General features: G+C 33.7%; 1 protein-coding gene across 1 annotated transcript in view; it reads left to right on the top strand.

The window, feature by feature from the left end:
• Positions 1 to 24374, top strand: part of LOC149259096 (uncharacterized) — a 42153-nt gene that overhangs the window by 17411 nt on the left and 368 nt on the right. The gene's annotated exons all lie outside the window — the stretch shown is intronic.

The raw sequence follows: 24374 nt of genomic DNA, 5'->3' as shown, positions 1-24374 counted from the left end.
AACATATCCCGTAAAAGGTTCTCTTCAGCGTGAGAATCTCTTTCTTCTAACTCTCGGAAAGAAATTGATTTCCGGAAAGGCTCCATTCTTTTATGAGTATAAAGATTTGAATGCCGACCTTAAGAACGAGACGTTACTGGCTCTAGTATCGATATAATCATTTTTATGTAATGGTACTTGGTCATGGTATTGATATAATCATTTTTATGTAATGGGACTTGGCGATGAAACATATATAAGTTTAAATACATATGGTATTGATATAATTGTTTTTATGTAATGGTACTCGGTCATGTTTGATATAAAAATATATAATTATTTTTATACTGTTGTTTTTTTATATAGTTTGAGTGGGCCTAATAGTTAAGAACATGTGTTTCCTCTTAAAATCTCACAGGTTCAAAACTAGAGGGTTAGAGTATGTATGCCTTGTAAACTGATTAGAAAATGTAAGTTAGGATATTTTGTTTATAATTTGATATTCAAATATTATTTTATATTTAAAAATATTATCTATGTAATATCTATATTTCTTTTGGAATATAATTTTAATTTAATTGTAGTTTTTTAAGTGGATGGTAGAGATTTATTCTCTATGGAATATTTTATAATGTTTATAGTAATATACACAATCCAAGTTAGGGTATTTTGTTTATAATTTAATATTCAAATATTATTTTATATTTAAAAAATATTATTTATGTAATATCTTTATTTCTTTTGGAATAGAATTTTAATTTAATTATATTTTTTTTAAGTGGAAGGTAAATATTTATTCTTTATGGAATATTTTGTAATGTTTATAGCAATATACACAATCCAGGTTAGGGTATTTTGTTTATATTTTGATATTCAAATATTATTTTATATTTAAAAAATATTATTTATGTAATATCTTTATTTCTTTTGGAATATAATTTTAATTTAATTGTAATTTTTTTTAAGTGGATGGTAGAGATTTATTCTTTATGGAATATTTTATAATGTTTATAGCAATACACATAGTCCAATCTTTGAGGTTTATCATTAAAAAATTTATGTCTTTTTTGTCTTTTTAATTATATTGATTAATTAAAGAAAATGTCATGTGAACAAAAAATGAGTTATGAGTTTTCAAGCATAAGCCATAATATTACCCTATGGTACTGTAAAGTGGGGATGAATCTCCATGATTAAAAATCATGTTACATATTTTTTAAATATACACATGCTTAACTTCTCTCTCTCTCTCTCTCTATATATATATATATATGTGTGTGTGTGTGTGTGTGTGTGTGTGTATACACACACACACACACACACACACACACACACACACACACACATATATATATATCATGAATTTATACATGAGTGTAGAGACTCTTGTTATTCCAATTCCAAGGTCTCATGGTTTGCTCGAATGCATAGCTCATAATATTTACAATAATCCTTTAGGATTAGGTGTCAACATTCCCCCCTTAATCTGAAGGGATGTTTGTCAGTCCAAGCATCATTCTGAACCTTTCAAACTTTTCTCTTCCAAGTGCTTTGGTGAAGATGCCTGCAATCTACTCATTTGTGAAACAGTGACATAAGTGGATTGTCTTGGCCTCACCAAGATGTCAAATAAGATGGTATTTTGTATTGATGTGCTTTATTCGATTATGGAAATTTTGGTTCTTAGCCAACTTTATTGGAGTTGAATGCACTTGTTTCTCTTGCAAATCTTCCATAATTTTCCTAAGTTACACAATTTCCTTCATTGCTTTAGTTGTTTCCACACACTCTGCCTCAATTGTGGAATATGTTGGAACTGACTTTGCGGACCTCCACAAGACCACTCTAGATCAAGACTCATAAAATGACCTAAGGTAGACACCCTAGTTTCTTTATCTCCATCGAATTCTGAATTAGAGTATCCAATCAAGCTGAAGTCGCCCACCTGTGTATACTTAAGTCCAAAGTCTTGAGTTTCCTTCAAGTACTTTAGAACATTTTTTTGTAGCAGACCAATGGCCCTCACAAGGCTTTTGCATAAACTTGGAGAGGATTCCAACAAAAAATGGAATTTTTGGTTTGGTAGTACTTACGTAGTTGAGACTTCCTATGAGTTGTCTATACTTTGTTGCATCCTCAAATTCTTTTTCTTTAGTGGTTATGAGATTTAACTTTTTTTCCATTGGAGTAGTCAAAGGATTACACTTATTCATGCCAAAACTATTCAACAGATCTCCAATGTACTTCTTTTGAGAGATGAATATAAACTTATGATGTTGAGATACTTAAATACGAAAATAGTAGTGAACATGGCCTAAATTTGTCATTTCAAAACCTTTCCTCAATTCCTTCTTTATGGATGAAATCCAATTCTCATTGTTCCCTATCATCAGAATATCATCTACATACTCCACAAGATATACAATTGTTATTCCAACTTTCTTGACAAATAAAGTTTCATCATCAAAATTATAATGTTTGGAGTTGAGTTTCAGAAGATGCTCAGTTAACTTCTTGTACCAGGCTCACATTTCTTTCTTGAGGCCATACTATGATTTTAAAAGCTTGCATACTTTATGTCCCTAACCCTTCACAAAAAATCCTTTTGGTTGGGACATAAAAATATTCTCTTTCAGATCTCCATTCAAGAAAGAAGTTTTTACATCCATTTGGTGGAATTTCCAATTTTGTCAATCAAGATTTAATCTCCCAATTTTGTCAATCAAATCACTCAAAGTGTTGTAAGTGCCTAGACTTCATGTGGGGAAGAGAGTGGTTCAGAAGAATATTCCACAGATTGATCCAGTATAGGAATCCCCCCTTCAAGATATGGAATCTCATTATCAAATTCTTGAAAATACTTTGCATGTATGAATCTATCAAAGTGATCAAGTTGTCGCTCAACAACATTGTCAGTCTTTGGAAGATTGAAGAAAGATCACATCTATAGATATTATAAACTTCTTATTGACTTCATCATAGAGACAATATGCTTTGGAGATATTTGAGTACCCAAGAAGATACATTTGTGACACCTTGCACTAGGTTTGTTTCTCTATTCCTTAGGTATCAAGGCATAACATGTGGAACCAAAAACCTTGAGATGCCTCACCAAAGGAAGGTGGCCATACCAAATTTCATAGGGAGTCTTATTTTTGATAGCAATAGATGGACACTTTTTATATACACAACACATAGATTGCATCACCCCAAAACATCAGTTTAACATTCTTGAAAAGCATCATGGAACATACCATATTTAGGATTGTCCTGTTCATTCTTTCAGCTACTCTTTTGTGTTGGGGATTATAAGGCACGGTTGTTTGATGTTTGATCCCATGTTGGTGAAGATAGTTTTCAAATTTGTTTAATGTATATTCTTTTCCATTATCAATATGAATGGATCCAAGATGATATTATGCATCATTTTCAATCCATGCATGAAAGTTCTTGAATGTTTCAAAAACTTCAAATTTGTTCTTTGATAAATAAACCCAACATATTCTAGTGTAGCCATCAATAAATGTTCTGATATCTTTATTTCCATTTGTAGAAGGAGAATGCATTGGGCCACAGAAATCATAATCAATGAGTTCAAGTTTTCTATGTGCTCTGAAATGAGAATCATGAAATTATTGTTTATTGTGCTTTCTTATAATACAAACATCACATTGCCTATGTGTCCTATGAATTATAGGAAAACCAGTAACAACAATTTTCTTCAACAAATGAAGGTTGTCATTGTTCAAGTGTCCAAATTTAGCATGCCATAAAAGACTTGATGGACATGTACCTTCATCATATAGAGAATTATATGAGAAGTTTTTTGAATGAGAGAGGTTTCTTCTAACTTCACAATTCTTTCTTCTTCTATCCCTGTCATGAAAAGTGAGTGATCTGATGATTTTCTGACCTCGACCTTTCCATCAAATATATGAATGGAGTGCCTTTGTTGGTGGATGTGGACCAAATACAACAAGTTTCTCCTCAGCCATGGGATGTATAGAACATCATGTAGAGGAACGTCTGAAAGACTAGGCAGTTTGATCCTAATGGTGCCAAGCCCTGATGCCTTGAGTTTTGACTTGTCTGCAAAGTATACTACTCCATCAAACTTACTAGTGAATTCTTCAAAGAAATATCTCCTGAAAGTCATGTGGCAAGTTTCTCCTAAATCAAGCAACCAATCATCCTTCCATGAAGCAAGTAAAGCATTGAATAAGTCTTCAGTTACTCTAATGTTGCAATGTGCCACAACATAATGAGCAGAGTCAAGTGATTTTCCTTTCCCTTGGTCACGTGTTTTATCTTTACCTTCATTTCTTTCTTGCTTAATTCGATCCCAAGGAAACTTACATGTGGATGCATTATGTCCATCTCTATTGCATTGTATGCAATGAAGATGAAACCTTTCCCCTTGAAAATGGTTGCCCCCCGTTCCTCTAAAATTATTCCTTCCTCTTCCTCTTCAACCACCTCTTCCTCTAGAAGAATCGTGTGCATGATTCTTCTCCTTCTGTGCAAGGCACACAACTTCTTTAGTAGACCGAGGAGTTGTCTTCTTCCCAAAATCCTTCTCTTTCTCAACAAATTTCTTCTTAAGAGAGTCAAAGGTAATCTCCTTAAGGTTACCACTTGCCTGTAATGACTCAAGATAATGTGAATAGGTGGTATATAGTGCCTTGACATAAGCTATGAGAGGAATATATATTTCAACACCAATAACTTATATGTCATGCATAATGGATCTTACTTCCAATGCTAAGGCAAGAGGGTCATCATTTTTCAACTCAAGGTTAAACAACTTGATCATGAATTAAACAACTTCAGGTTCAAAGTGTGAGTCATAAAATTCCTTCAACTACTTTAAGGATCCAAATGCGTTTGAAAATGGACAAAAATGACAACTCACATATTCATTTATTGATGCTGCAATCAAGGCATAGGCCTTGTTGTTATTATTTTCCCAAATGGCAAGCTCCTTGTCTGAAGTGGGATTTTTAGGTGCATTGTCTCCTCCTCCTTCACAAATTCCTTTCCACAGCTCATTAAAAATTAATGTGTTCTTTATGTTCTTCAACCACTCATGATATTTCTCTTTGTGTGAGAGAAATACTCCCACAATGGAGATCAGTGAATGCATCATTAAAGGTTATGAATACTTGCGGAAAAAAAGCTGGTGTCTTTGGAATAAACTGATTGGTATACAACTATGTCTCCAAGAGAATCATCAAATAACGATGAAATGTCTATAGTATGAACCAACACATACATGTATATGAGCTATGTATGAAACAACATAGTCTTCAAATAATCTTTGACATTTTCAGATATGTATATATTAGCGAATGATCTGATATATATGAATAGGTATATTAACCAAGCTCGCATGTCATATATCAAAATATATAAGGTTCAACATAATATCACCAACCACTCAATCAACAAATTTTTTTAATGCTCAACACCATAAGTCATTCAACATCATACCATTCAGCCTTTTCAACGTAAAAAGATATGCATAAATAGTCCTAGCACAAGACACGGGCATGGCCTACATAAAGAGTGTATACAATTTAACACATAATTAGTTTGACAACAGGCGAGGGTACATAGGCTTTAATGAGGATCAAACATATAAAAATGGTTTAAAAGACAACTCACACCATAATAGATTCATGGATTTCAAAATAAAATTCATCGTTGGACTACCATATCGAAATCGAACAATTTGTATTCCTTTTGTAGAGAATTGACATACATTTTTATGTTGGATCAATTGCAGAGTCCACTAATAACTATGGAACTGGATGTTGACAGTGCAAGACCCACCAACATGTCAAGGGATCTCCCTGGTAGGAAGTCCCAACTAGACCTCAAACCATTTGGAGTAGGAGTCTTAGTAGTGGGTAGTATGGTATTGCCTTGATTGTAGTTGCGCATAGAGGAAAGTAAGATGTCCTTGTTGGAAGCAAGGGTGTGACCTTGTAGCAAGTCAATGGAGGTGCATGAAAGGCTCTAACGCATGGAAGGGGAGAAGAGTGTGCCCCTTAGAAGCCTGTGATAATATGTAACTTGAAATGGAACACGTGAGCTGAAAGACATCACGAGACGGAAATCAGGATAGTCGACGATCCAAAGTGATGGATTATACCAACAAAACACTTCGATAAGATTCATACAAACACATACCAAGTAGTCCATACATATATGTGTAAATTATAGCTACATACATCATTACAGTAACCAGGATAGTCGAACTACAATAATAATATATGCATGAAACATGTTGGCTCTGTTATATTAAAAGCGTGAAAGATCCAATCATACATACAACCATGGTAACCACTAGCCTTGATAGTGGAACATTACAATCACTGCCGCCTGCTCCTCCAAAGAGATGTAATAGCTCTACACTATGGAGAAGCCAAGACTCGTTACAATACACTCCAAGCTTTCTCTAAGTTATATATATTGGACGCTTGGTTCCCAAAAGCCCTTACAATGAGTTATGAGGTTCTATAAATAGAAAATGGTGGGGTGACCCTTGACTTTCCCCTTTGTGACTCTTCAACTACCCTCATGACTCTTCAACTTACACATGACTGTTATATTTTACTATTGACACTTAGTCTTTCACTTTACAACATATTTACAATACATTCCACACATGTACCCATGTGAGACAAAAGTAAGCTTAAGTAAGCCATGTAAGAAATAACTAAGACTCGAACAACTATGGAAAGACTAACTCTTCGACATCCTCTCGATGATCAATGGTAGCGAACTGATTCCATGCTTGGTATTTTGTTATGGTGTTCACGTACTGACATCCTTATAAAAGTGAACCCTTGCCTCCATTGCATATGAGTACATTGATTTGGCACCTCTGTCCAACTCGTCAGATAGCATGCACATCATGTTCTTGAGCGTAGCCGACTAGTGACATATTGATGCATAGTGTTTGCACTCATTTGAAAGGTTGTGTTGGTGGCTATGTGCATCAACTAATCAAATTACATGTCCAGCTCCAGTCGGACATGGTTCTTTTCTTTCACCTTAATGAGTGTGCCAATGGATGGGATCTTATGCATGCACACATTGACATTCATGCTCCTAAACACTTGTGCATGTGAAGGCTGTAAGATGGTGATGAGCTATTGGAGTTCCTCATAGTTCCAGATCTGTCTCCAGATGCATGCCTTCAACTCCACTGCCTTTGGCTTCATCATCTTTGGTAAGTGAAATGGGGCTCCCTTGTACCTCATTGCCCATATCTGCATGTGATCGACAGTAGTGTGTATGTCTAACAAGATCCATGCTCTCATAACATAACACTACTTCAAACCGTTAAGATGGACAACTGACTTATGCACGGTGACGAAATTGAAGTACAACGTCTGCATGATTGTCTCGAGAAATGATACTTCATCAAGTATCACTTTCCTCAAATCTACTCTAGCAGATGTTGTAGCTTGCTCCTCTATGTGCTTGGGCACTGGTAGCTCCTTAGCCATGTGCTCATTCTGAGATATCAAGAATCTAACACATGAGCTCGTGGCTTTAGCATACGCCTTGGTAGCATTGGCCAATGTAGCTAGGTGTGTGCACACATCAGAAATGATCGCTCATTCTTCAAATTGCACAGGAGATACATGGAAATCCATAGTGGGCACTCTACATGAGTGCACAACTCTGTGTTGTGACTCGTCAAAAGATATGTTGTGCACATCTGCTTTTGAATTGTCCTCAAGGATTTCAATTGTCTCAAAAAATTCTATGAAACTACCATGAAAATAAAATCTTGGAAATTATGATGAAAAATGATAGCATTACATTATGAAAAACGAAATAACGTCACAAACATACCAACATCACAATGTGACAAACATGTTGCGATGTCGAAATAGTACAAAATTTGTCCAACGTCACAATGTTACAAACATTATTTGATGTTGTCGTGAGTTGAACATAGCCCTACATCAAACTATTATACATACAGTCCAACCATCGTCAGCCATAGGGAAACATGGTCAAACATGTGAATCTATGGTCAATCATAAACACAATATTTGTAGGTTTTTACCCCGTACATAAATTACCTACATATGAATTCTAAAACACAAAAAATAAACAATGCGAAAGAATAACACATAAAACACATATACACAGAGATTTTCACCTGGATCCCAAAACCAGGACTACCAGATTGATTTTTCATTATATTCCTTTCAATGTTACAATACATATATATACATGCTGAAGCATCCAATACCATGGACCGAAAACCATCACACCCAAAACCATGTGCGAAAACCATGCAAAAAACCATAGGTAGGTCCACCCAACCTAATATAGGGTCCAAATTTTTTTTCCCTAGGGCACTACCTTGCACCTCGTAGAGGGGGGCTACCCACCACCCTCAAACCCCTGTGACCCCACTATTATGTAATCGATGCAACGAAGGAGGGTCTCCGCCCCTCCTCTAACCCCCCCTGTTAACTACGAGGGCAAGTCATGGAAAGAATATAACACAAACTAACAATATTTTATCTTAGAGAACATGGAAAACCAAGGGATACCATGTTGAATATAGTTAACCTATGGTAAACAATAGTTAACACACTCATCCATGTTCAACCATGATCAAAATGGTCAAACATGGTGAATAATATTCAACTATGGTCACCATGATAATCGTGCTCAACCATGGTTAACAACGGTCAATAATGTTCAACAATTGTAAGCCAGGGTCAACCATAAATGACCACAGTGATGATGATTAATCTCATCAATATTATTATGTCAATGTTAAGATTAATATTAACATCAATTTTAATATTAATATTAATGTTAATATTATTAACATTAAGATTATGATCAAACTCATTAATATTAACACTATGATTAATTTAACATTAAAATTAAGATTAACACTGAAATTGATATTAGTACTAATACTAACATTTACGTCTTAACGTTAATGTTAATATTAACATATTAATGTTAAGATCTATCAATCCACTTAAACCTTTCATGTAATATCAATATTATCACTATGATTAATGTAATATTAACTATGGTCAACTATGTTCAACATTAAGAAACCATTATTGTAACCATGTAACAATGGTCAAACATGGTTAATGATGGTAAACCATTACAAAACAACGTGACATTAACATTAATATAACATCAATCATTGCCAACCATGATCAATAATAGTAAACCAAAAATTAATATTTTTGTTCAATATTCACACACACACAGACATTAATACTTAATTGTAACCGATTATTAATATGGCAACGTTAATCTATAAATATTAGTAACTATCATTATAATTAATATTAATATTAACGTATTGATATTATTAACATGTTAATATTAAGGTTATCATTAATATTACTAACAATCTTAATTAGTATTAACATTGTTAATATTACTATGAAGATATTAACATAGTAATGTTAATATATATTTATTAAAATTAAAATTAATATTGTGATAAATATTAACATTAATATTTTGATTAAACTCAACAACTCTCTTTAACATGGTTAATAACTTGATCTCACATGCCGACCATTAATTAGCACAATCACATTTGTAAATGTATACATCTATTAGTGACATTTTCCGCCTTTGATAAAAGTATATCAACCACATTTACTAATATGGTTATACTAATTATATCAATTTTATATTTTATAACAAAATACTAAAAAATACTTGGTTATTTTTCTTTACACTTGCAGTAAAAATAATTTAAAGAGTAAAACATTATTAGTAAAAAAATAAATGGCTAGCACAGCCCAAACAAAACAATGATACTTCAAACCATTTTTAATGATAAAGAAAAAAGGTGAATAAAGTTAAAATAATTTAAAAGAGAGAAACATTATTAGTAATAAAATAAATGGCTAGCACAGTGCAAACAAAACAATGACACATCAACAAAATTATTAATGATAAAAAAGCCGTAGTCTAACTTGCTGGAAGAATCGCTCGGAAAGTTATGGAAATTCTGGTCATATTTAGAGAAACTACGGCAAGGATTTTTGTAGATCCAAGTTATAGTTGTTAAACTTCAAAATTTTAAGTGTGCTAGACATTTTTGATGGTGCTGAATCCATTTCCACCATCAAAAACACGATTCAAGCGCTGTCTCTATAAGATTTTTTGAAAATTTTTTACCCAGATTCCAACGGCTTTTGGCCATCTGAGCAATTCCTCCACCTCGTTAGACGACTCCGATAAAAGAAAGGTAAACCGCACTGACCAAACGATGAAGCAAATCATGTTTGAAAAACACATTATAACCGTTATAATCCGGAGGCGAAGGGGTTTTCAGATCAAACAAATATTAACACGAATCTAAAAATGGTTAATAATATTTGTTAGTGAGAGGGTATCGTGTATTTTACAGAATTATATTTTACATTAAAAACATTTCAAAGATTAGTTAAGTTAAAATAGAGTTTATTATAGTAGTTAATTTTACTTTTACATTTATATTAATGTATTATTAACTATTCATATTAGAAGCATAATAAAATTTATAGAATTATATTTAATATTAAATAATTAGGTTTTAGGTTAATATTAATATATTATTAACTATATATATACAAATAATAAATATATTAAAAAATAATTTTCTGTAAACTATGATAGTGTATTTTGTTAAAGAATTTTATAATGTGATTGTTACTCGTTCAAAATTTTATAGAAAAAATCTAGCGATGCTGAGCGTTGGTGTGTGGCCTAGGCCAAGTGTGATCTTCGGGTGATTTTGATGACTTAGATACCCTTGAATCATAGCTAGTTAAACCATAAGTTAGTGATATAATCATATAATTTGAATCAATATAATAATCTCATAACTCACATAAAAAATCATATATATATATATATATAATATTAATAACATTTGAATTATAATATTAAAATTAATAATATTAATAGTGCTGACATAAATAAATTAACCATAATATACATAAATAATATAATAATATTTAATATGAGTAATAATTATATTATTATTATTTTTATTAATATCAACCATATTAAAAATAAATAAAAAATAATATTGGTAATGAAAATATCATAAATATCAATCCTATATTAATAATCACTTAATATAATAATTATCTAAGATATCATTATTATATATATATTTTTTGATCAAGTAAGAGTAGGACCTTCTATTAATCTAGAAAAAATACATAATTTACATAATACATAAGAGCATCACCAACTCTATGAAAATTCAACAGGCAGTTGGACTAGCAAAAACTCGAACCTATCTCCAAAATCTGTAAAAAACCCAAACAAAACATCCAAAAAATAGTATGCCCTCAAAGCATCACTCTGGACAACCAATGAACTAGAAACCTGAATGTCTTTGAACGTCCACCACATCGAAGGCCCACAAAAACTTGAATGCCCACCACAACGAAGGCCCACAAAACTGCACCATGTGACCATCCGAAGGCCCACATAACTACAACAAAGACCAATCTTAACCTTCGATTAACTGAATAACCTGAAGACCAAGCGATCCAACCTTCAAAGATCCAACGTTCATAAACTGATTTCGGGCCTACACCTTGCCCGCACTTCATCTCTTTTTACTGACCCGAAAGGAAGCGTAGGCCACCTCTCTAAATGATTTCAGGTATGAATGAAGAAATAACTGTCGTGCAGCTAATCTGCTAGAAATCCACCGGATGAAGGGGATCCCAAGTAGTCTCACAAACTAGCCCACAGATTATCTTCCCTAGTGGACCCGAAGAATGAAAAAGCCTCCACCCTATAGTTTTTTGGGTTCAGATGGAGAAATAACAAATATGCACTTAATTGCTCAAAATCCATAGGATGAACGAAATCTCAGCAACTAGCTCACTTTTTACTTATTTAAACGAACCCGAAAAGAAACATAGGCCACCTCTCTAAACAATTTCGGGTTCGAATGAAGAAATAACCGTCGAGCAACTATTCCTCCTGAAATCCCCAGGATGAAGGAGATCCAAAGAGGACTCGTCGACTAGCCCACACTTTACCCTCCCTGATGGACCCGAAGATTAAATAAGCCACGACACTTTAATTTTTCGGGTCCGAATGGAGAAATAACGAATGTGCAGTTTAACACCCGAAAACCATAGGATGAAGGTGATCTCAGTTACTTGCCCACTCTTTACCAAAACAAATGGACCCGAAGAATTGACCTACGAGCCTGTTCCAACCCGAAATCCATAGGATGATGGATTTCAGGGCAAACTCTAATTAGGTTCCTGCATCCTGCCTGCCTTTCTGCCCGTTATTTATCACTTGCTACTAACTTGTGATTGTTCCACTTTCTTTTGTTTCCACTAGTCTTCTCTCTGCTTATTTCTCATGCCTTAGAAGTACTCCTTGTCTTTAGTAGCCTCTCTGTGACAGTCTTCGCGCAATTTCCCTGGGGGAGTCAGCATCCAGTCATATCCTTTATTACATTTTGAACAGATTACTCCTTCATTCGCCAAACAATCCACTAAACTGTTGGTTGTTTTGTGCACATAAACAAAATTGAGGGTTCTCAAGGCTCTCAGGTGGGATTGTATATGTTGATAGACATGCAATAACTTTCAGTGTTTCAACACTCTTTCCAGTGTTGTGCCATTGCATATTTTCTTAACCGAATTAATTATCAATTCAGAGTCAGCTTCAATGATGGTGTTATGCAAATTTGATTCAATCAAGATTTCTAGGCATTGCTCTAGGGCCATGAGTTCTACCATATTATTAGTGGCCTTCACCAAATGGCTATGGAAGATGACTTTATGTAACCCTGCTCATCTCTTACGACTCCGCCATAACCAGCCACCCCAGGGTTTCCTTTAGAGGGTCCATCTATATTGAATTTAAAAATTCATGAGGGGGAGGTTGGTAGAAGTCCTTACCTACTGTTATATGACTTACCATCTTGCTTATGGTCTAGGGGAAAGATATCTGTAGACCCAAATGCAATAGTATTTGTGCATCCTGGTCTTGAGGTGGGTTCTCAGGGGGTTTCTTTAGAAGGGTGCCTACAGTCTCTTTGAGCTGTCTAATGATCTGAGCTATGATGCTCTGGGATGAGCCAATTCTGTTCTTGAAAATCCTATTATTGCATTCTTTCCAGACATCCCAGATTAGAAAGCTTGGAACCAGAGTCCAAGCTTTGTTGATTATTTCATTTTCAGAGAAGTTTCTCCTCCAGTTCTTCAAAGTTCCAGTGATGCTGACATTGTCCCTATCCGTTTGTTTGAAGATTGAAGCCACCCAATTCCAAAAGGTGGAGGTGAATGGGTAGAGGTTGAGTAGGTGTTCCATTGTCTCTTCTTGTAATTCACATAACTGGAATCTAGATGGACCTGCTACACCTCTTTTTCGAAGGTTTTCCCACGTTAGAATTTTATTATGTTGCACCAACCACATGAACAGTTTTATTTTCATCCAGTGTGGGTTCTGCCATAGATCCCTCCATACCTTATCAAGGTTTGTAAAGTCAAGCCCTAGGGCCATTCTGTTGGCCTCTTTGAGTTTGAAGTTGCCTTCGTTGTTTCTTCCCCATAACAGTTGGTATGACGATGTTGATGTCAAAATATTTCTCTATTCCAAGATCACTGCAAGAGCTTCTGCCTGGGCCTTCAAAGGGGTTTCTTCACTATATACCAGGTCCTTCCATATTCTCCATTTTCCCTTGTTCCTAGACTGATCCCAGAAGTCACTTACCCTGAGTAAACCTTTATTGTCAGTGTCATTCTTGAGATTGGCTAGTTCCTCTCTTACCAGGTTAGGTTCCTGTTGCCAGTTGTCCTCCCAGAACCAAGCTAGGTTTCCATCTCTGATCTCCCAGAAACTGTGTTTCTAAACTATGGCTCTATTCTCCCATGCTTTGTTCCAAATGTGGGAGCCTTTGATGAGCCCAGACATTTGAATGTGGTCCCTTTCTTGCCAATTATTTGCATACTTCTATTTCCAGACCTTTGCCCAAGGGTTTATAGTTCCCTTTAGCCATCTCCAGCATAGTTTAGCCCCAAAAATTTGCTTAGGAATTCAGGGTCATGAAGTCCCAAACCTCCATGTGTCTTGGGTTTACAGATCTTATCCCATGCTACCAAAGCCCATTTCTTTTTCTCTTCCCCTTTGCCCCATAGAAAGTCCCTTTGGATGTTTCTGATGTGTTGCACAACTCCTTTAGGAGCAAGAAGGACTGAGAACATGAAGATGGGAACAGTTTGTAGGACAACTTTTGTTAGCACTAGCTGTCCTACTAAATTCAAAGACCTGCTTGTCCAATTCTGGACTTTGTCCTAGAGTTTATTAGTGACTGGCTCCCAAACTGCCTTGCTTAAGGGTTTGTCCGTTAGAGGTATTCCTAGATATTTGGAGGGTAGATGTTCTCTTTGAAAGCCAAGAATTCTGGTGAGGTTTCTCTGAATAGCAATGTCAGTATTAAAAAAGAAAATCTTAGATTTGGTAAGGCTAACCTCTGTACCAGTAGCCATAGCAAAGTTGTTTAGGATTTGTTAGAAAGCTTTAGCTTCCTTGACTGTGGGTGTACCCTGCAGCATAGTTTCATCCACAAATTGTTGATGAGTCAAGGCATCTCCATTTAGGGTGAGTTTGAGACCCTGGATTTTTCCTTCTACTTTGGCTGATTTGATTGCATTGCCTAAACCTTCCATCATGAGGATAAAGAGGAAGGGGGAGAGAGGATATCCTTGTCTGAGGCCTCTCAAAGGCCTAAAGGTTTTGGAAGGTGAGCCATTAAGCAGGATTGAAAAACTAGCTGTGGTGACAAGGGCCATTACCCATCTTATCTAGTTGTGGTCAAAGCCATACGCTTTTAGTACTTCCTTGATGTATGCCCAGCTTAGCTTATCATAAGCTTTTGCTAGGTCAAGTTGCATGATCATACCTACTTGCTTATTGCTCTTGAGAGAATGTACCACCTCGTGAGCTTGAATGATGTTATTTAGAATTTGTCTTCCTTCCACATATCCAGTTTCCTCCTCAGACACAAGAGTTGGAAGAAGGGGCTTGAGCCTGTTTGCAATTACTTTGGATATAATTTTGTACACCACATTACATAAAGCTATGGGTCTAAATCTATCTGGTGTCATAGCTCTTTCCTGCTTTGGAATCAAAGTTATGAAAGAGGCATTAAGCACCCTTGAAACAATTTTGTTTTTCCTTGAGTCCTCCACCACATCAAGGATATCTTGTTTGACTATTTCCCAACATGCTTTGAAGAAGTCTACATTGAACCCAACCAGGCTTGGAGCTTTCCCATTTTTCATCTCTTTGATAACTTCGCTAACCTCCTCTTCAGTCATTGGCCTATTAAGATTGTGATTGTCTTCTCTAGTTATGAGCTTAGGAATGTGCTTTGTGAAGTTATTGATTAATTGCGATATGTCTATGAGAGGCTCCTCAGCTATGCTTTGGAAATGTTGTACTAGAGATTATTCTATTTCTTTGTGGGTGTTGAGTCATTTTCCATGATTATCTCTGAGTATTGAAATCCTGTTATGAGACTTGTGATCCATGGTTGACATGTGAAAAAATTGTGTGTTTCTTTCTCCTTCTTTTATCCATTGCACTCTCGATTTCTGTCTCCAGAAGATCTCCTCTTGCTTTCATTATTCTTCCCATTCTTGTTGAAGTGAGTCAGCTTGTATTTTCCTTTCCTCAGTAAAGCCATCTATGATGAGGACCTGGTTAATTCCTTGTAGTTTCTGTTCAACTTCTTTTTTGGCTTTGAAGATATTGCCAAACTCATTTCTATTCCAATATTTGAGCCTGAGTTTGATGTGTTCTAGTCTTTGATGCAGAAGGAACATATTAGTTCCCTGAATGGGCATATCTTCTGCCTACCATTTACCAATATTGCTAAAGAAGTTAGGGTGGGTGAGCCAAATATTTTCAAATTTGAATAGTCTGTTTCTCGGAGTGCCTATAAAGGAAGCTGAAATTTGGATAGGCCACTGATCCGAGCCTCCAAAAGCGAGGATTAACAGACAAGTCGACGCCTGTGAGAATGAGGTTCTTAGAGATTATGAATCTATCTAGTTTAGAGGCAACCTGAGAAGCCCCTCCCCGCTTATTATTCTAGGTGAAGGTACCATTTTTGGTCTCCATATCTACTAGGCTCATGTCGTTTAGGAAGTTCTAAAAGGCTATGGAGTCTTTGCATAGGATTCTGGTCCAACCTGTTTTTTCTGTAAGAGAACTAATCCTATTAAAGTCCCCTCCCAGAATCTAGGACATAACAGGGTATCTTTCTCTTAGCTCCTCTAGTGAGATAAGAAGCTTGAGTTTGTCTTCAAGTTTTTGAGGACCATAGACATTTGTGATCAAATAAACTTCCTTATCACCTAAAGGTTGGATCACCATCGATAGGTAGTTCCTGGATGCTTCAGCATCTAGGATTCCAAGTTTCCGGGGGTTCCAAAGTGTGAGAATCCCTCCTGCTGTGTTGTCTGCTTTAACTTCTAGATATTCATACTTGATGATCCATTTGCTATGTATCTCTCTTATTTTATCTATTGAACATTTTGTTTCCTGGATAAACACCATATCTCGTTTCTATTCTTTTATTCTGTTACTAAGATTTCTCTGTTTCCTTTTACTTCCTATACCCGTAATATTCCAGGTTGTAAGCTTCATTAAGAAAGATTTGTAAATGAGTAAATAGTGAGATCTTTCATCTTACCTAAGTTGATCATCAGTTTCCCACACCCTATCAACAACTCATTCTGTCTTTTTCTTCCTCTTTTCCTTCTTGGGTGCTTGGGAGTGTGTCATGATGTTGCCTCCATCGTTTTTACCCCTATGTTTTCCTGGCTATCATGGTTTCTTTTGAATCCAGAACCCTTTTCTTGAGATATCCAAAGGAAGAGCTATTGTACTTTGTTGAACTCCTCTTGTGGTAGACAATCAACCCCTTTGTTTGTTCCTTGCTCCAAGAACTTTTCTAGATCGAGAATTTCCCTTCTAAGAATTTCTTGCAGGTCGTGGTCCTCCATTCCAATCTCGCTTGGGGTTATCTCATGGTCCCTATCAAGTTCCATAGTGCTTGGTAGATCCTCGTTTAGTTTGTTGTTTTCAGGTACATCCTCCATTCTATCAACTTTTTCCTTCTATGCATGACTATCCTCCAGTACCTAGTTCATCCCATTGTTCCCATCTTCTTCTTCTAATATCTTGAATCTGTTATGACTTGGTTGCTTCTCCTTGTTGATTCTCTTCTGGTTCCTTTTTCCCTCCTTTCCCTTTGCCTCCCACCTTGGTAAAGCCTTCGGTATCTTTTCCTGTGTTGGTTTTGATTTTTCTCTCCATTTTATTTAATGGGCAGTCTCTGAAGAGGTGCCCGTGTTCATGACATTTGCGACATCTAAATGGGACATGTTCATAGTCCACTGCCTGCACCCATTCTTCATCATATACTTCTAGAATGATTTCGTTTGGAAGTGCTCCAGATAGGTCCATTTCTACGCATATTCAGCAGAGGAGGTGTATTTTCCTGACAAAGCCGCATTTGATATTTTTAAAAAATGACCTAGTTTATTACCTATGGATTTTTAGGATTTTGGTAGCCAATAATCTAAAGGTAGGGAGTAGAGTCTTATCCATACCGGTACTGATGTGAATGTCTCTCATTTTGTGACAAAATTCATCACCCATGGTCGCATGTAGAGACTTGCCGTAGCATAAAAATATGGTCCTCCTTCGAACACTCTATCTTTGTCCTCTAGGTTTGTGAACACTACTGTGAAGAAACCCTTGGACCCAAGGTGAAGATTTATTTCCCCCTTAGGTTTCCAGTGGTTCTTTATCCAAGCATGCAAAGCCTTCTTCGTTGGCCATATCCCCATAAACTTGCATATTACTGCATATGCTGCCATGTGATCCCTTTGCAACTTTAGCGCTGGATCACTTAATACAACCTGGGGTGTGATTGTAGACCTAGGTTTACAGAGTCCTGTCATATTCTTGTGCTCAGTTCTCTGTCTGCCTCCTTCTATTCTCTTCTCTCCTCTTACTTCCTCCTGATTCTCCTCCTGTTCCTGTGATTCGATATTTTTTTGTTTTTCTATGTTGATACTCCCAGTTCCTACCTCTAATGGTTTCTTGAAGTGGCGCGAAATTGCATGGCTATAGGAGGGAGTGGAACTCCCCCCTCGCCCCTCCATGGTGACTAGCTCTGAAACCCTGTTGCAAACCCTAGTTCAACTTGCTTCCCTGCAACACCACTCCTATCATTAATATATTATTAATAACTTAATATAATTAAGTAATTATATTATTAGATGTAGTAAATCCCCCATACTTAAATTTAATATATATTTTAAACTAATTTAAAAATGATTAATGTGACTAAATTAATTATTAACAACTAATTGTAATTAACCATAATTGATATTACCAATATTATTCATCATTTACTAATATTATTATATGGAAGCCTTAAAATAAATAATATAAAAAAAAACATTATTTTTTTAAATTAATCAATATAATAAATATTAATATTAATGTTAATGTTAATATTTATACTAATATTAATGATAGTATTAACATTTTTATTAATATATTAATATTCTAATTTTCTTACCATTTTTTTTCAATTTCAATAATAATAATAATAATTTGTTTTTAAAATTAATATTACTATAATATTAATATTTTTATATAAAATTATAATTATAATACTTTAATTATTAATATGCGATTTATTGTTTTAAGCCTTTTTTTTTATATATATATAAACAAATTTTTTTTTTTTTGGACAAAATTTCTAGTCTCATGTGATAAGTAACAAAATTAAGTGTTATATTTTCATGGAAAATATAATCACCAACATATCACTTTACAAGACTAACATCTCGAGCTACAAAATAACAACTATATTCTCATGAACAAAAAAAACCATGAAAATTTCATTTTACAAAAGTAACATCTCAATATGGTTGCACGCAAAATACTATGAAACAACTGTGAGGACAATGGGATGAAAAACACCAATATAATGTAGTGACAAAAAACCAACATCACAATTGTTCTGGAAAAAGTAGACATTTACTTTTGATGACTATTACACATCTTCACAGTGTCACATTACACAATGAACATCACAATATCAATGTGCAAATAAAATAACATGAACGTGAAATGAAAAATAAATTCCACGTCACATTTTGCTTAACAAATATAATGGTTTGTAGATTTCTGTGGTGTGGTTTTTGAGATTTTGGATTTAGATATTCCACAGTGTTCATTTTCATCTTGTCAACAATGGAGAAACATGGTTAAACATCGACTTCCATGATCAACCATAAAAACTATATTCAACCATAGAGAACATGGAAACCAAGCTCTACCATGGTGAACATGGTCAATTCATGATAAACCATAGTCAACATGCCCATCAATGTTCAATCATGATCAAATTGGTCAAACATGCTCAAGAATGTTCAATTATGGTCACCATGGTTGACCATTGTAATCATGGTCAACCACGGTTAATAATGGTTAGGAAAGTTAAACTATTGTAAACCAGGGTCAACCATAAGTGACCATAGTGATGATGGTCAACATTGTCAATATAGTTAATGTTAACATTAACATTAACATTATCATTAACATCAATGTTAATATTAATATTAACATTAACATTATGACGAAAAATCATTAATATTAGAATTAATATTAATATCAATATTAACATTGACATATAGTTGTTAATGTTAATATTAATATCAACATACTAGTCCGAATCCATCTTAATTATGGATCTACTAAGCATCGAGAAGGATCAAATATCTTGATGTGCAAACCTATTTTAGAGTGAAAAGAGGTTTGATCCTTCTTGGTGCTTGGTATATCTAGAGTGAACATGGATCTATGGTAGTATTATATAATTTTCACATCTCTATAAATTAAGAAATTCTTATTTTTAACTTTATTAAAACTTTGGTTTAATCTTTATGGAATATATTTGGAATATTTTTAATAGAAGTGAGGATATTGGGTTTAGATGTATCTCAAAAGTAATCATAATTTTTTTTCTCTTAGTTTCAATTAAAAAAATGTTATAAAATTAAAATAAAGTAACATATTTATAAAATATTTTGAATGTGACGTGAGTTATGGTTTTTGGGCATGTGGCATTAAGCAATGATATTGGTCCATGGTATCGTAATGAAGTCTATATGTAAGTTAATAATATCGATGGACAAGTCAAGGTGTATATCGATGGTTAAGAACCTTGTTATATTGTAAGCATTAATTTTTTATGTGCTTATTAATCAAATTCAAATATGATTACGATATCAGTATTAGTCCAAATAATTTATGCAAATATTTGCAATCAAAATAGATAGAAATAAGATGCAAATACATATACTTATCACAAGTAACTTCCCATCATTATTTTTTTTTTCCTTGCCACTTATGTAGGAGTAATGTGCAATAGAGCTCACATTTAAAAAATGTTGACATACTAATTACATTACACCTGCACATCTCCCCCATATTAGGCTACAGAGCACTTATCAGTGCAAACATATTAAAATTATAATTATGATTAAGATTAATATTAATGTTAATATTATGATAAAACTCATCAACCCTCTTCAACCATGGTCAAAAAATTTGCTTCACATGAGTTGGTTGTCAGCTATTACAACACTATTAGTAAATGTGGTTGATATATGCCGATCAACGATATTTTCCACCTTATATATTACAATGAACATTTGAAAATGATGTTGATTGGTGTATATCAATCACATTTACTAATGTAGTTTTACTAATTATATCAATTTTTATACCTTATATCAAAGTAAAAAAAATTCCTAATTACTATTTTTTTTGGCATAATTAATATGAAGTTTATAAAAGAAATTTAAAAGAAGGGAAAATCACTAGTAACAAAAATTAGGCTAGTAGATCCCAAACAAACAATAATACATGAAAATAATAATAATAATAATAATAATAAAAGGATAGTAGAGCCCAAACGATAAAGAAAATCAAGTTCAAAAAACACCTTGAAACACTCATAATCATGAGGGGAAGGATTTTCAGATCAAACAACAACACTTGATAGGTATGGGTGTTATAGGCATTAGACTTTACAAGAGATTTTCATTTAGAAACTTATGGGTAGAATAACCGAGTCCTTCACAATATATTTTTTTATTAGGCTTCTGGCCACAAGATAACTTGAGAAGCCATCCACTTTTAACCCTAAAGTTAGTCCAAGGTAGATTCTACTATTAGCCATGTAATTTTCTAAGTGATCTAAAGTCGTGGCTATGGCTCCACCAGGTGGAGTGGCTTCTTTATTTTTAGACCTCAAAATACGATCGAAAACTTTGTCCACTCTTCTTTGACTGTTGGATGGACTATTATGCAAATGAAATTCCAATTGTAATTACCAATTACTCTCACTCCCAGAGACTTTTAGAAAAATGCAAATGCAATTCCAATTGTAGTTACCCTCGCTCCCAAAGACTTTTCGAAAAAATCATAGATGCAACTCCAATTGTAATTACTCCAATGGACAGTGATTCAAAAAGTTGTAATCCACAAAAAGCAGTAGCCAACAAAGGTGAAAATAACTTTCCTTCTTTGATTATGTTTAATAATGAAAAAATGATAACATTTCTTCTCTGCACCATAGAAAAGATACATAAAACAATGATGTCTTGAAAGTTGTCTGACTCTAGTTCAAACAATTCTAAAAAAATCTTTCTTTCAGGTTCAATTTTCATTTAGATGAATATAATTTTATGTCATTTTAATGTAAGTACTAAATTTTTATGTGCTTATTAATTAAATTCAAATTTGATTACAAAATCTGTATTAACCCCTACTAAGGCAAGAGTTTAGAAATCGATTTTCCTGTTGACCATTATTAGTTTAGCATTGACCAATGAAAATTATAATGTTTGACTTCAAAAAGTTAATATTATTTTTTACTATTATTAAAAAAAAATTTAAACATTTCTATGGACCATAACTTGAAAGTCTTATTGTACCATTTGCATAATATAATACCATATGGATAATTGCAACACATATTTTATGCCATAATTTATGGATATGTTTCCAATATTCATGCATGATTTTTAGATATTTGTGTAATGATTTTTTGTCCAAAACTAAAATCCTTGAAAATAGCTCATACTCACGTAAATAACATATTTACCATCAATTACTTTCCATCATAGTTTATGCAAGTTTTTGCATACAAAATAGATAGAAATAAGATGCAAATAAATATACTTATCACAAGTAACTTCCCACCATTATTTATGTTTTCCTTGCCACTTATGTAGGAGTAAAATTATAAAAGTGTAGACTTACGTAGGAGTAAAATTATAAATGGGTAGACTTATCCACCAAAATTTATGCAAGTCCTTGTGCATGAGCAACCAATTAGTTTATCCACTTTACATTTCAATTTATTAGTTCTTTCAGAAGCAAGACTATAGGATTTTATTTGCATGTTGACCATTATTAATTTAGCATTGAGCAATGTACATTATAAATTTTTTATGTAGTTTTTCATAAAGTATAATTTCTAACTTAACTTGCGGGACTAAGTTTTAATTTATATGGTAAAATAGATCTTCATTTATAGCTACTATTATTATGTTATATATTTTAATATGATATATATTATGATTTTCTTTTATATAAAAAATTATTTGTAATTTTATTAATAAAAACAAAATTACAATATAAGAATTTTTTTTTTTTTTTTATATATCTTTATTACTTTCAATTTTTATGATCAATTGAGCCAATATTGAAATGTTTCAATCACTAATGGACATTTAATTATGTGTTGTTAATTTTTTTTTTAGAGTTTTTTTATGTGCATTTCCATAATATATAATGTGTATTAGAGACGACATTTAAAAAATGTTAACATACTTACCTTACGTCTCAACATCTCCCCTGTATTGGCTTGTAGAGTGCCTTTCGGTGCCTCTTTTTTCATTTAATATATGTGTGTGAGAGACATTGAAATATTTTACTTATTTATGATCTATGTTGTTCATTAGCTTATGATAGATTTTTATTACTTTTATTACTTTTAACTTTTTTATTGTTAATTAAACCAACATTAAAATATTTACACTTATTTACGAATATTTAATTGTGTTTAGTTAATTTTTTTCCATAATATTTTTATGTGTAGATCTACCATATGTAATGTGTAATAGAGCTAACTTTTAAAAAATGTTGACATACTTGAGTTACACCTACACATCTCCCCATACTAGGTTATAGAGCACCTCATAGTGCAAACATTTTAACATTATGAGTAAGATTAAGATTAATATTAATCTTAATATTTTGATCAAACTCATCAAGCCTCTTCAATCATGGTCAACAAATTACAACATGTGTGGGTCATTAACTAGTACCATCTTATTAGTAAATATGGTTGATATATGCCAGTCAATGATATTTTCCACCTTTTATATATCAATCAACAGTTGAAAATGACCTTGATTAATTTATATCCATCACATTTACTAGTATAGTTTTACCAATTATATCAATTTATAAACTATATCAAAATATTAATAAAATAAAAATAAAAGAGAAAATGATTAGTAATTAAAAGAATGGTCAGCACAGCCCAAACTAACAGTAATACATGAAAACATTAATAATAATAATAAAAGGACAATAGAGCTCAAACGATAAAGCAAATCAAGTTCAGAAAACAGGTTATAACCGTCAGAATCATGAAGGGAAAGGTTTTCAGATCAAACAACAGCACTGGACAGACACGGATGTTCTAGGCATTAGACTTGACCAGAGATTTTCCTTTACAAGCACATAGACATAATAAGTCTTTCACAATTTAATCTTCTGACCACAGGAGAGCTAGAGAAGGCCTCCACCTTTAACCCTAAAGTTAATCCAAGGCATATTCCGCTATTAGCCATGTAATTTTCTAGGTGATCCGAAGCCGTGACTATTACTCCACCCGGTGGAGTGGCTTCTTTATTTTTAGACGTCAAAATCCGATCGTAAACTTTTTCCACTCTTCTTTGACTGCTGGATCCACTGGCCGTATGCAAATGCAATTGCAATTGTATGGAACTCCAAGGGATGGTGATCGGCAAAGCTGCAATCCACAGAAAGCGACAGCCAGCAAAGGTGAAAACAACTTTCCTTCCTTCACTATCATTAATAATGAAAAGATGATAACATTTCTTCTGTGCACCACAGAAAAAGGCGAAAACAACTTTCCTAATGATAACATTTCTTCTCTGCACCACACAAAAACAGAAAGGTGAAAATAACTTTCCTACCTTCACTATCATTAATAATGA

This window comes from Pinus tabuliformis, chromosome 6 (genome assembly GCF_031772625.1).
Source record: "Pinus tabuliformis cultivar Carrire ecotype Pingquan chromosome 6, CPIR1, whole genome shotgun sequence".
Taxonomy (NCBI): Eukaryota; Viridiplantae; Streptophyta; class Pinopsida; order Pinales; family Pinaceae; genus Pinus; species Pinus tabuliformis.
Note: the sequence above shows the minus strand (reverse complement) of the source record. Positions and strands in the feature narration are given on the sequence as shown.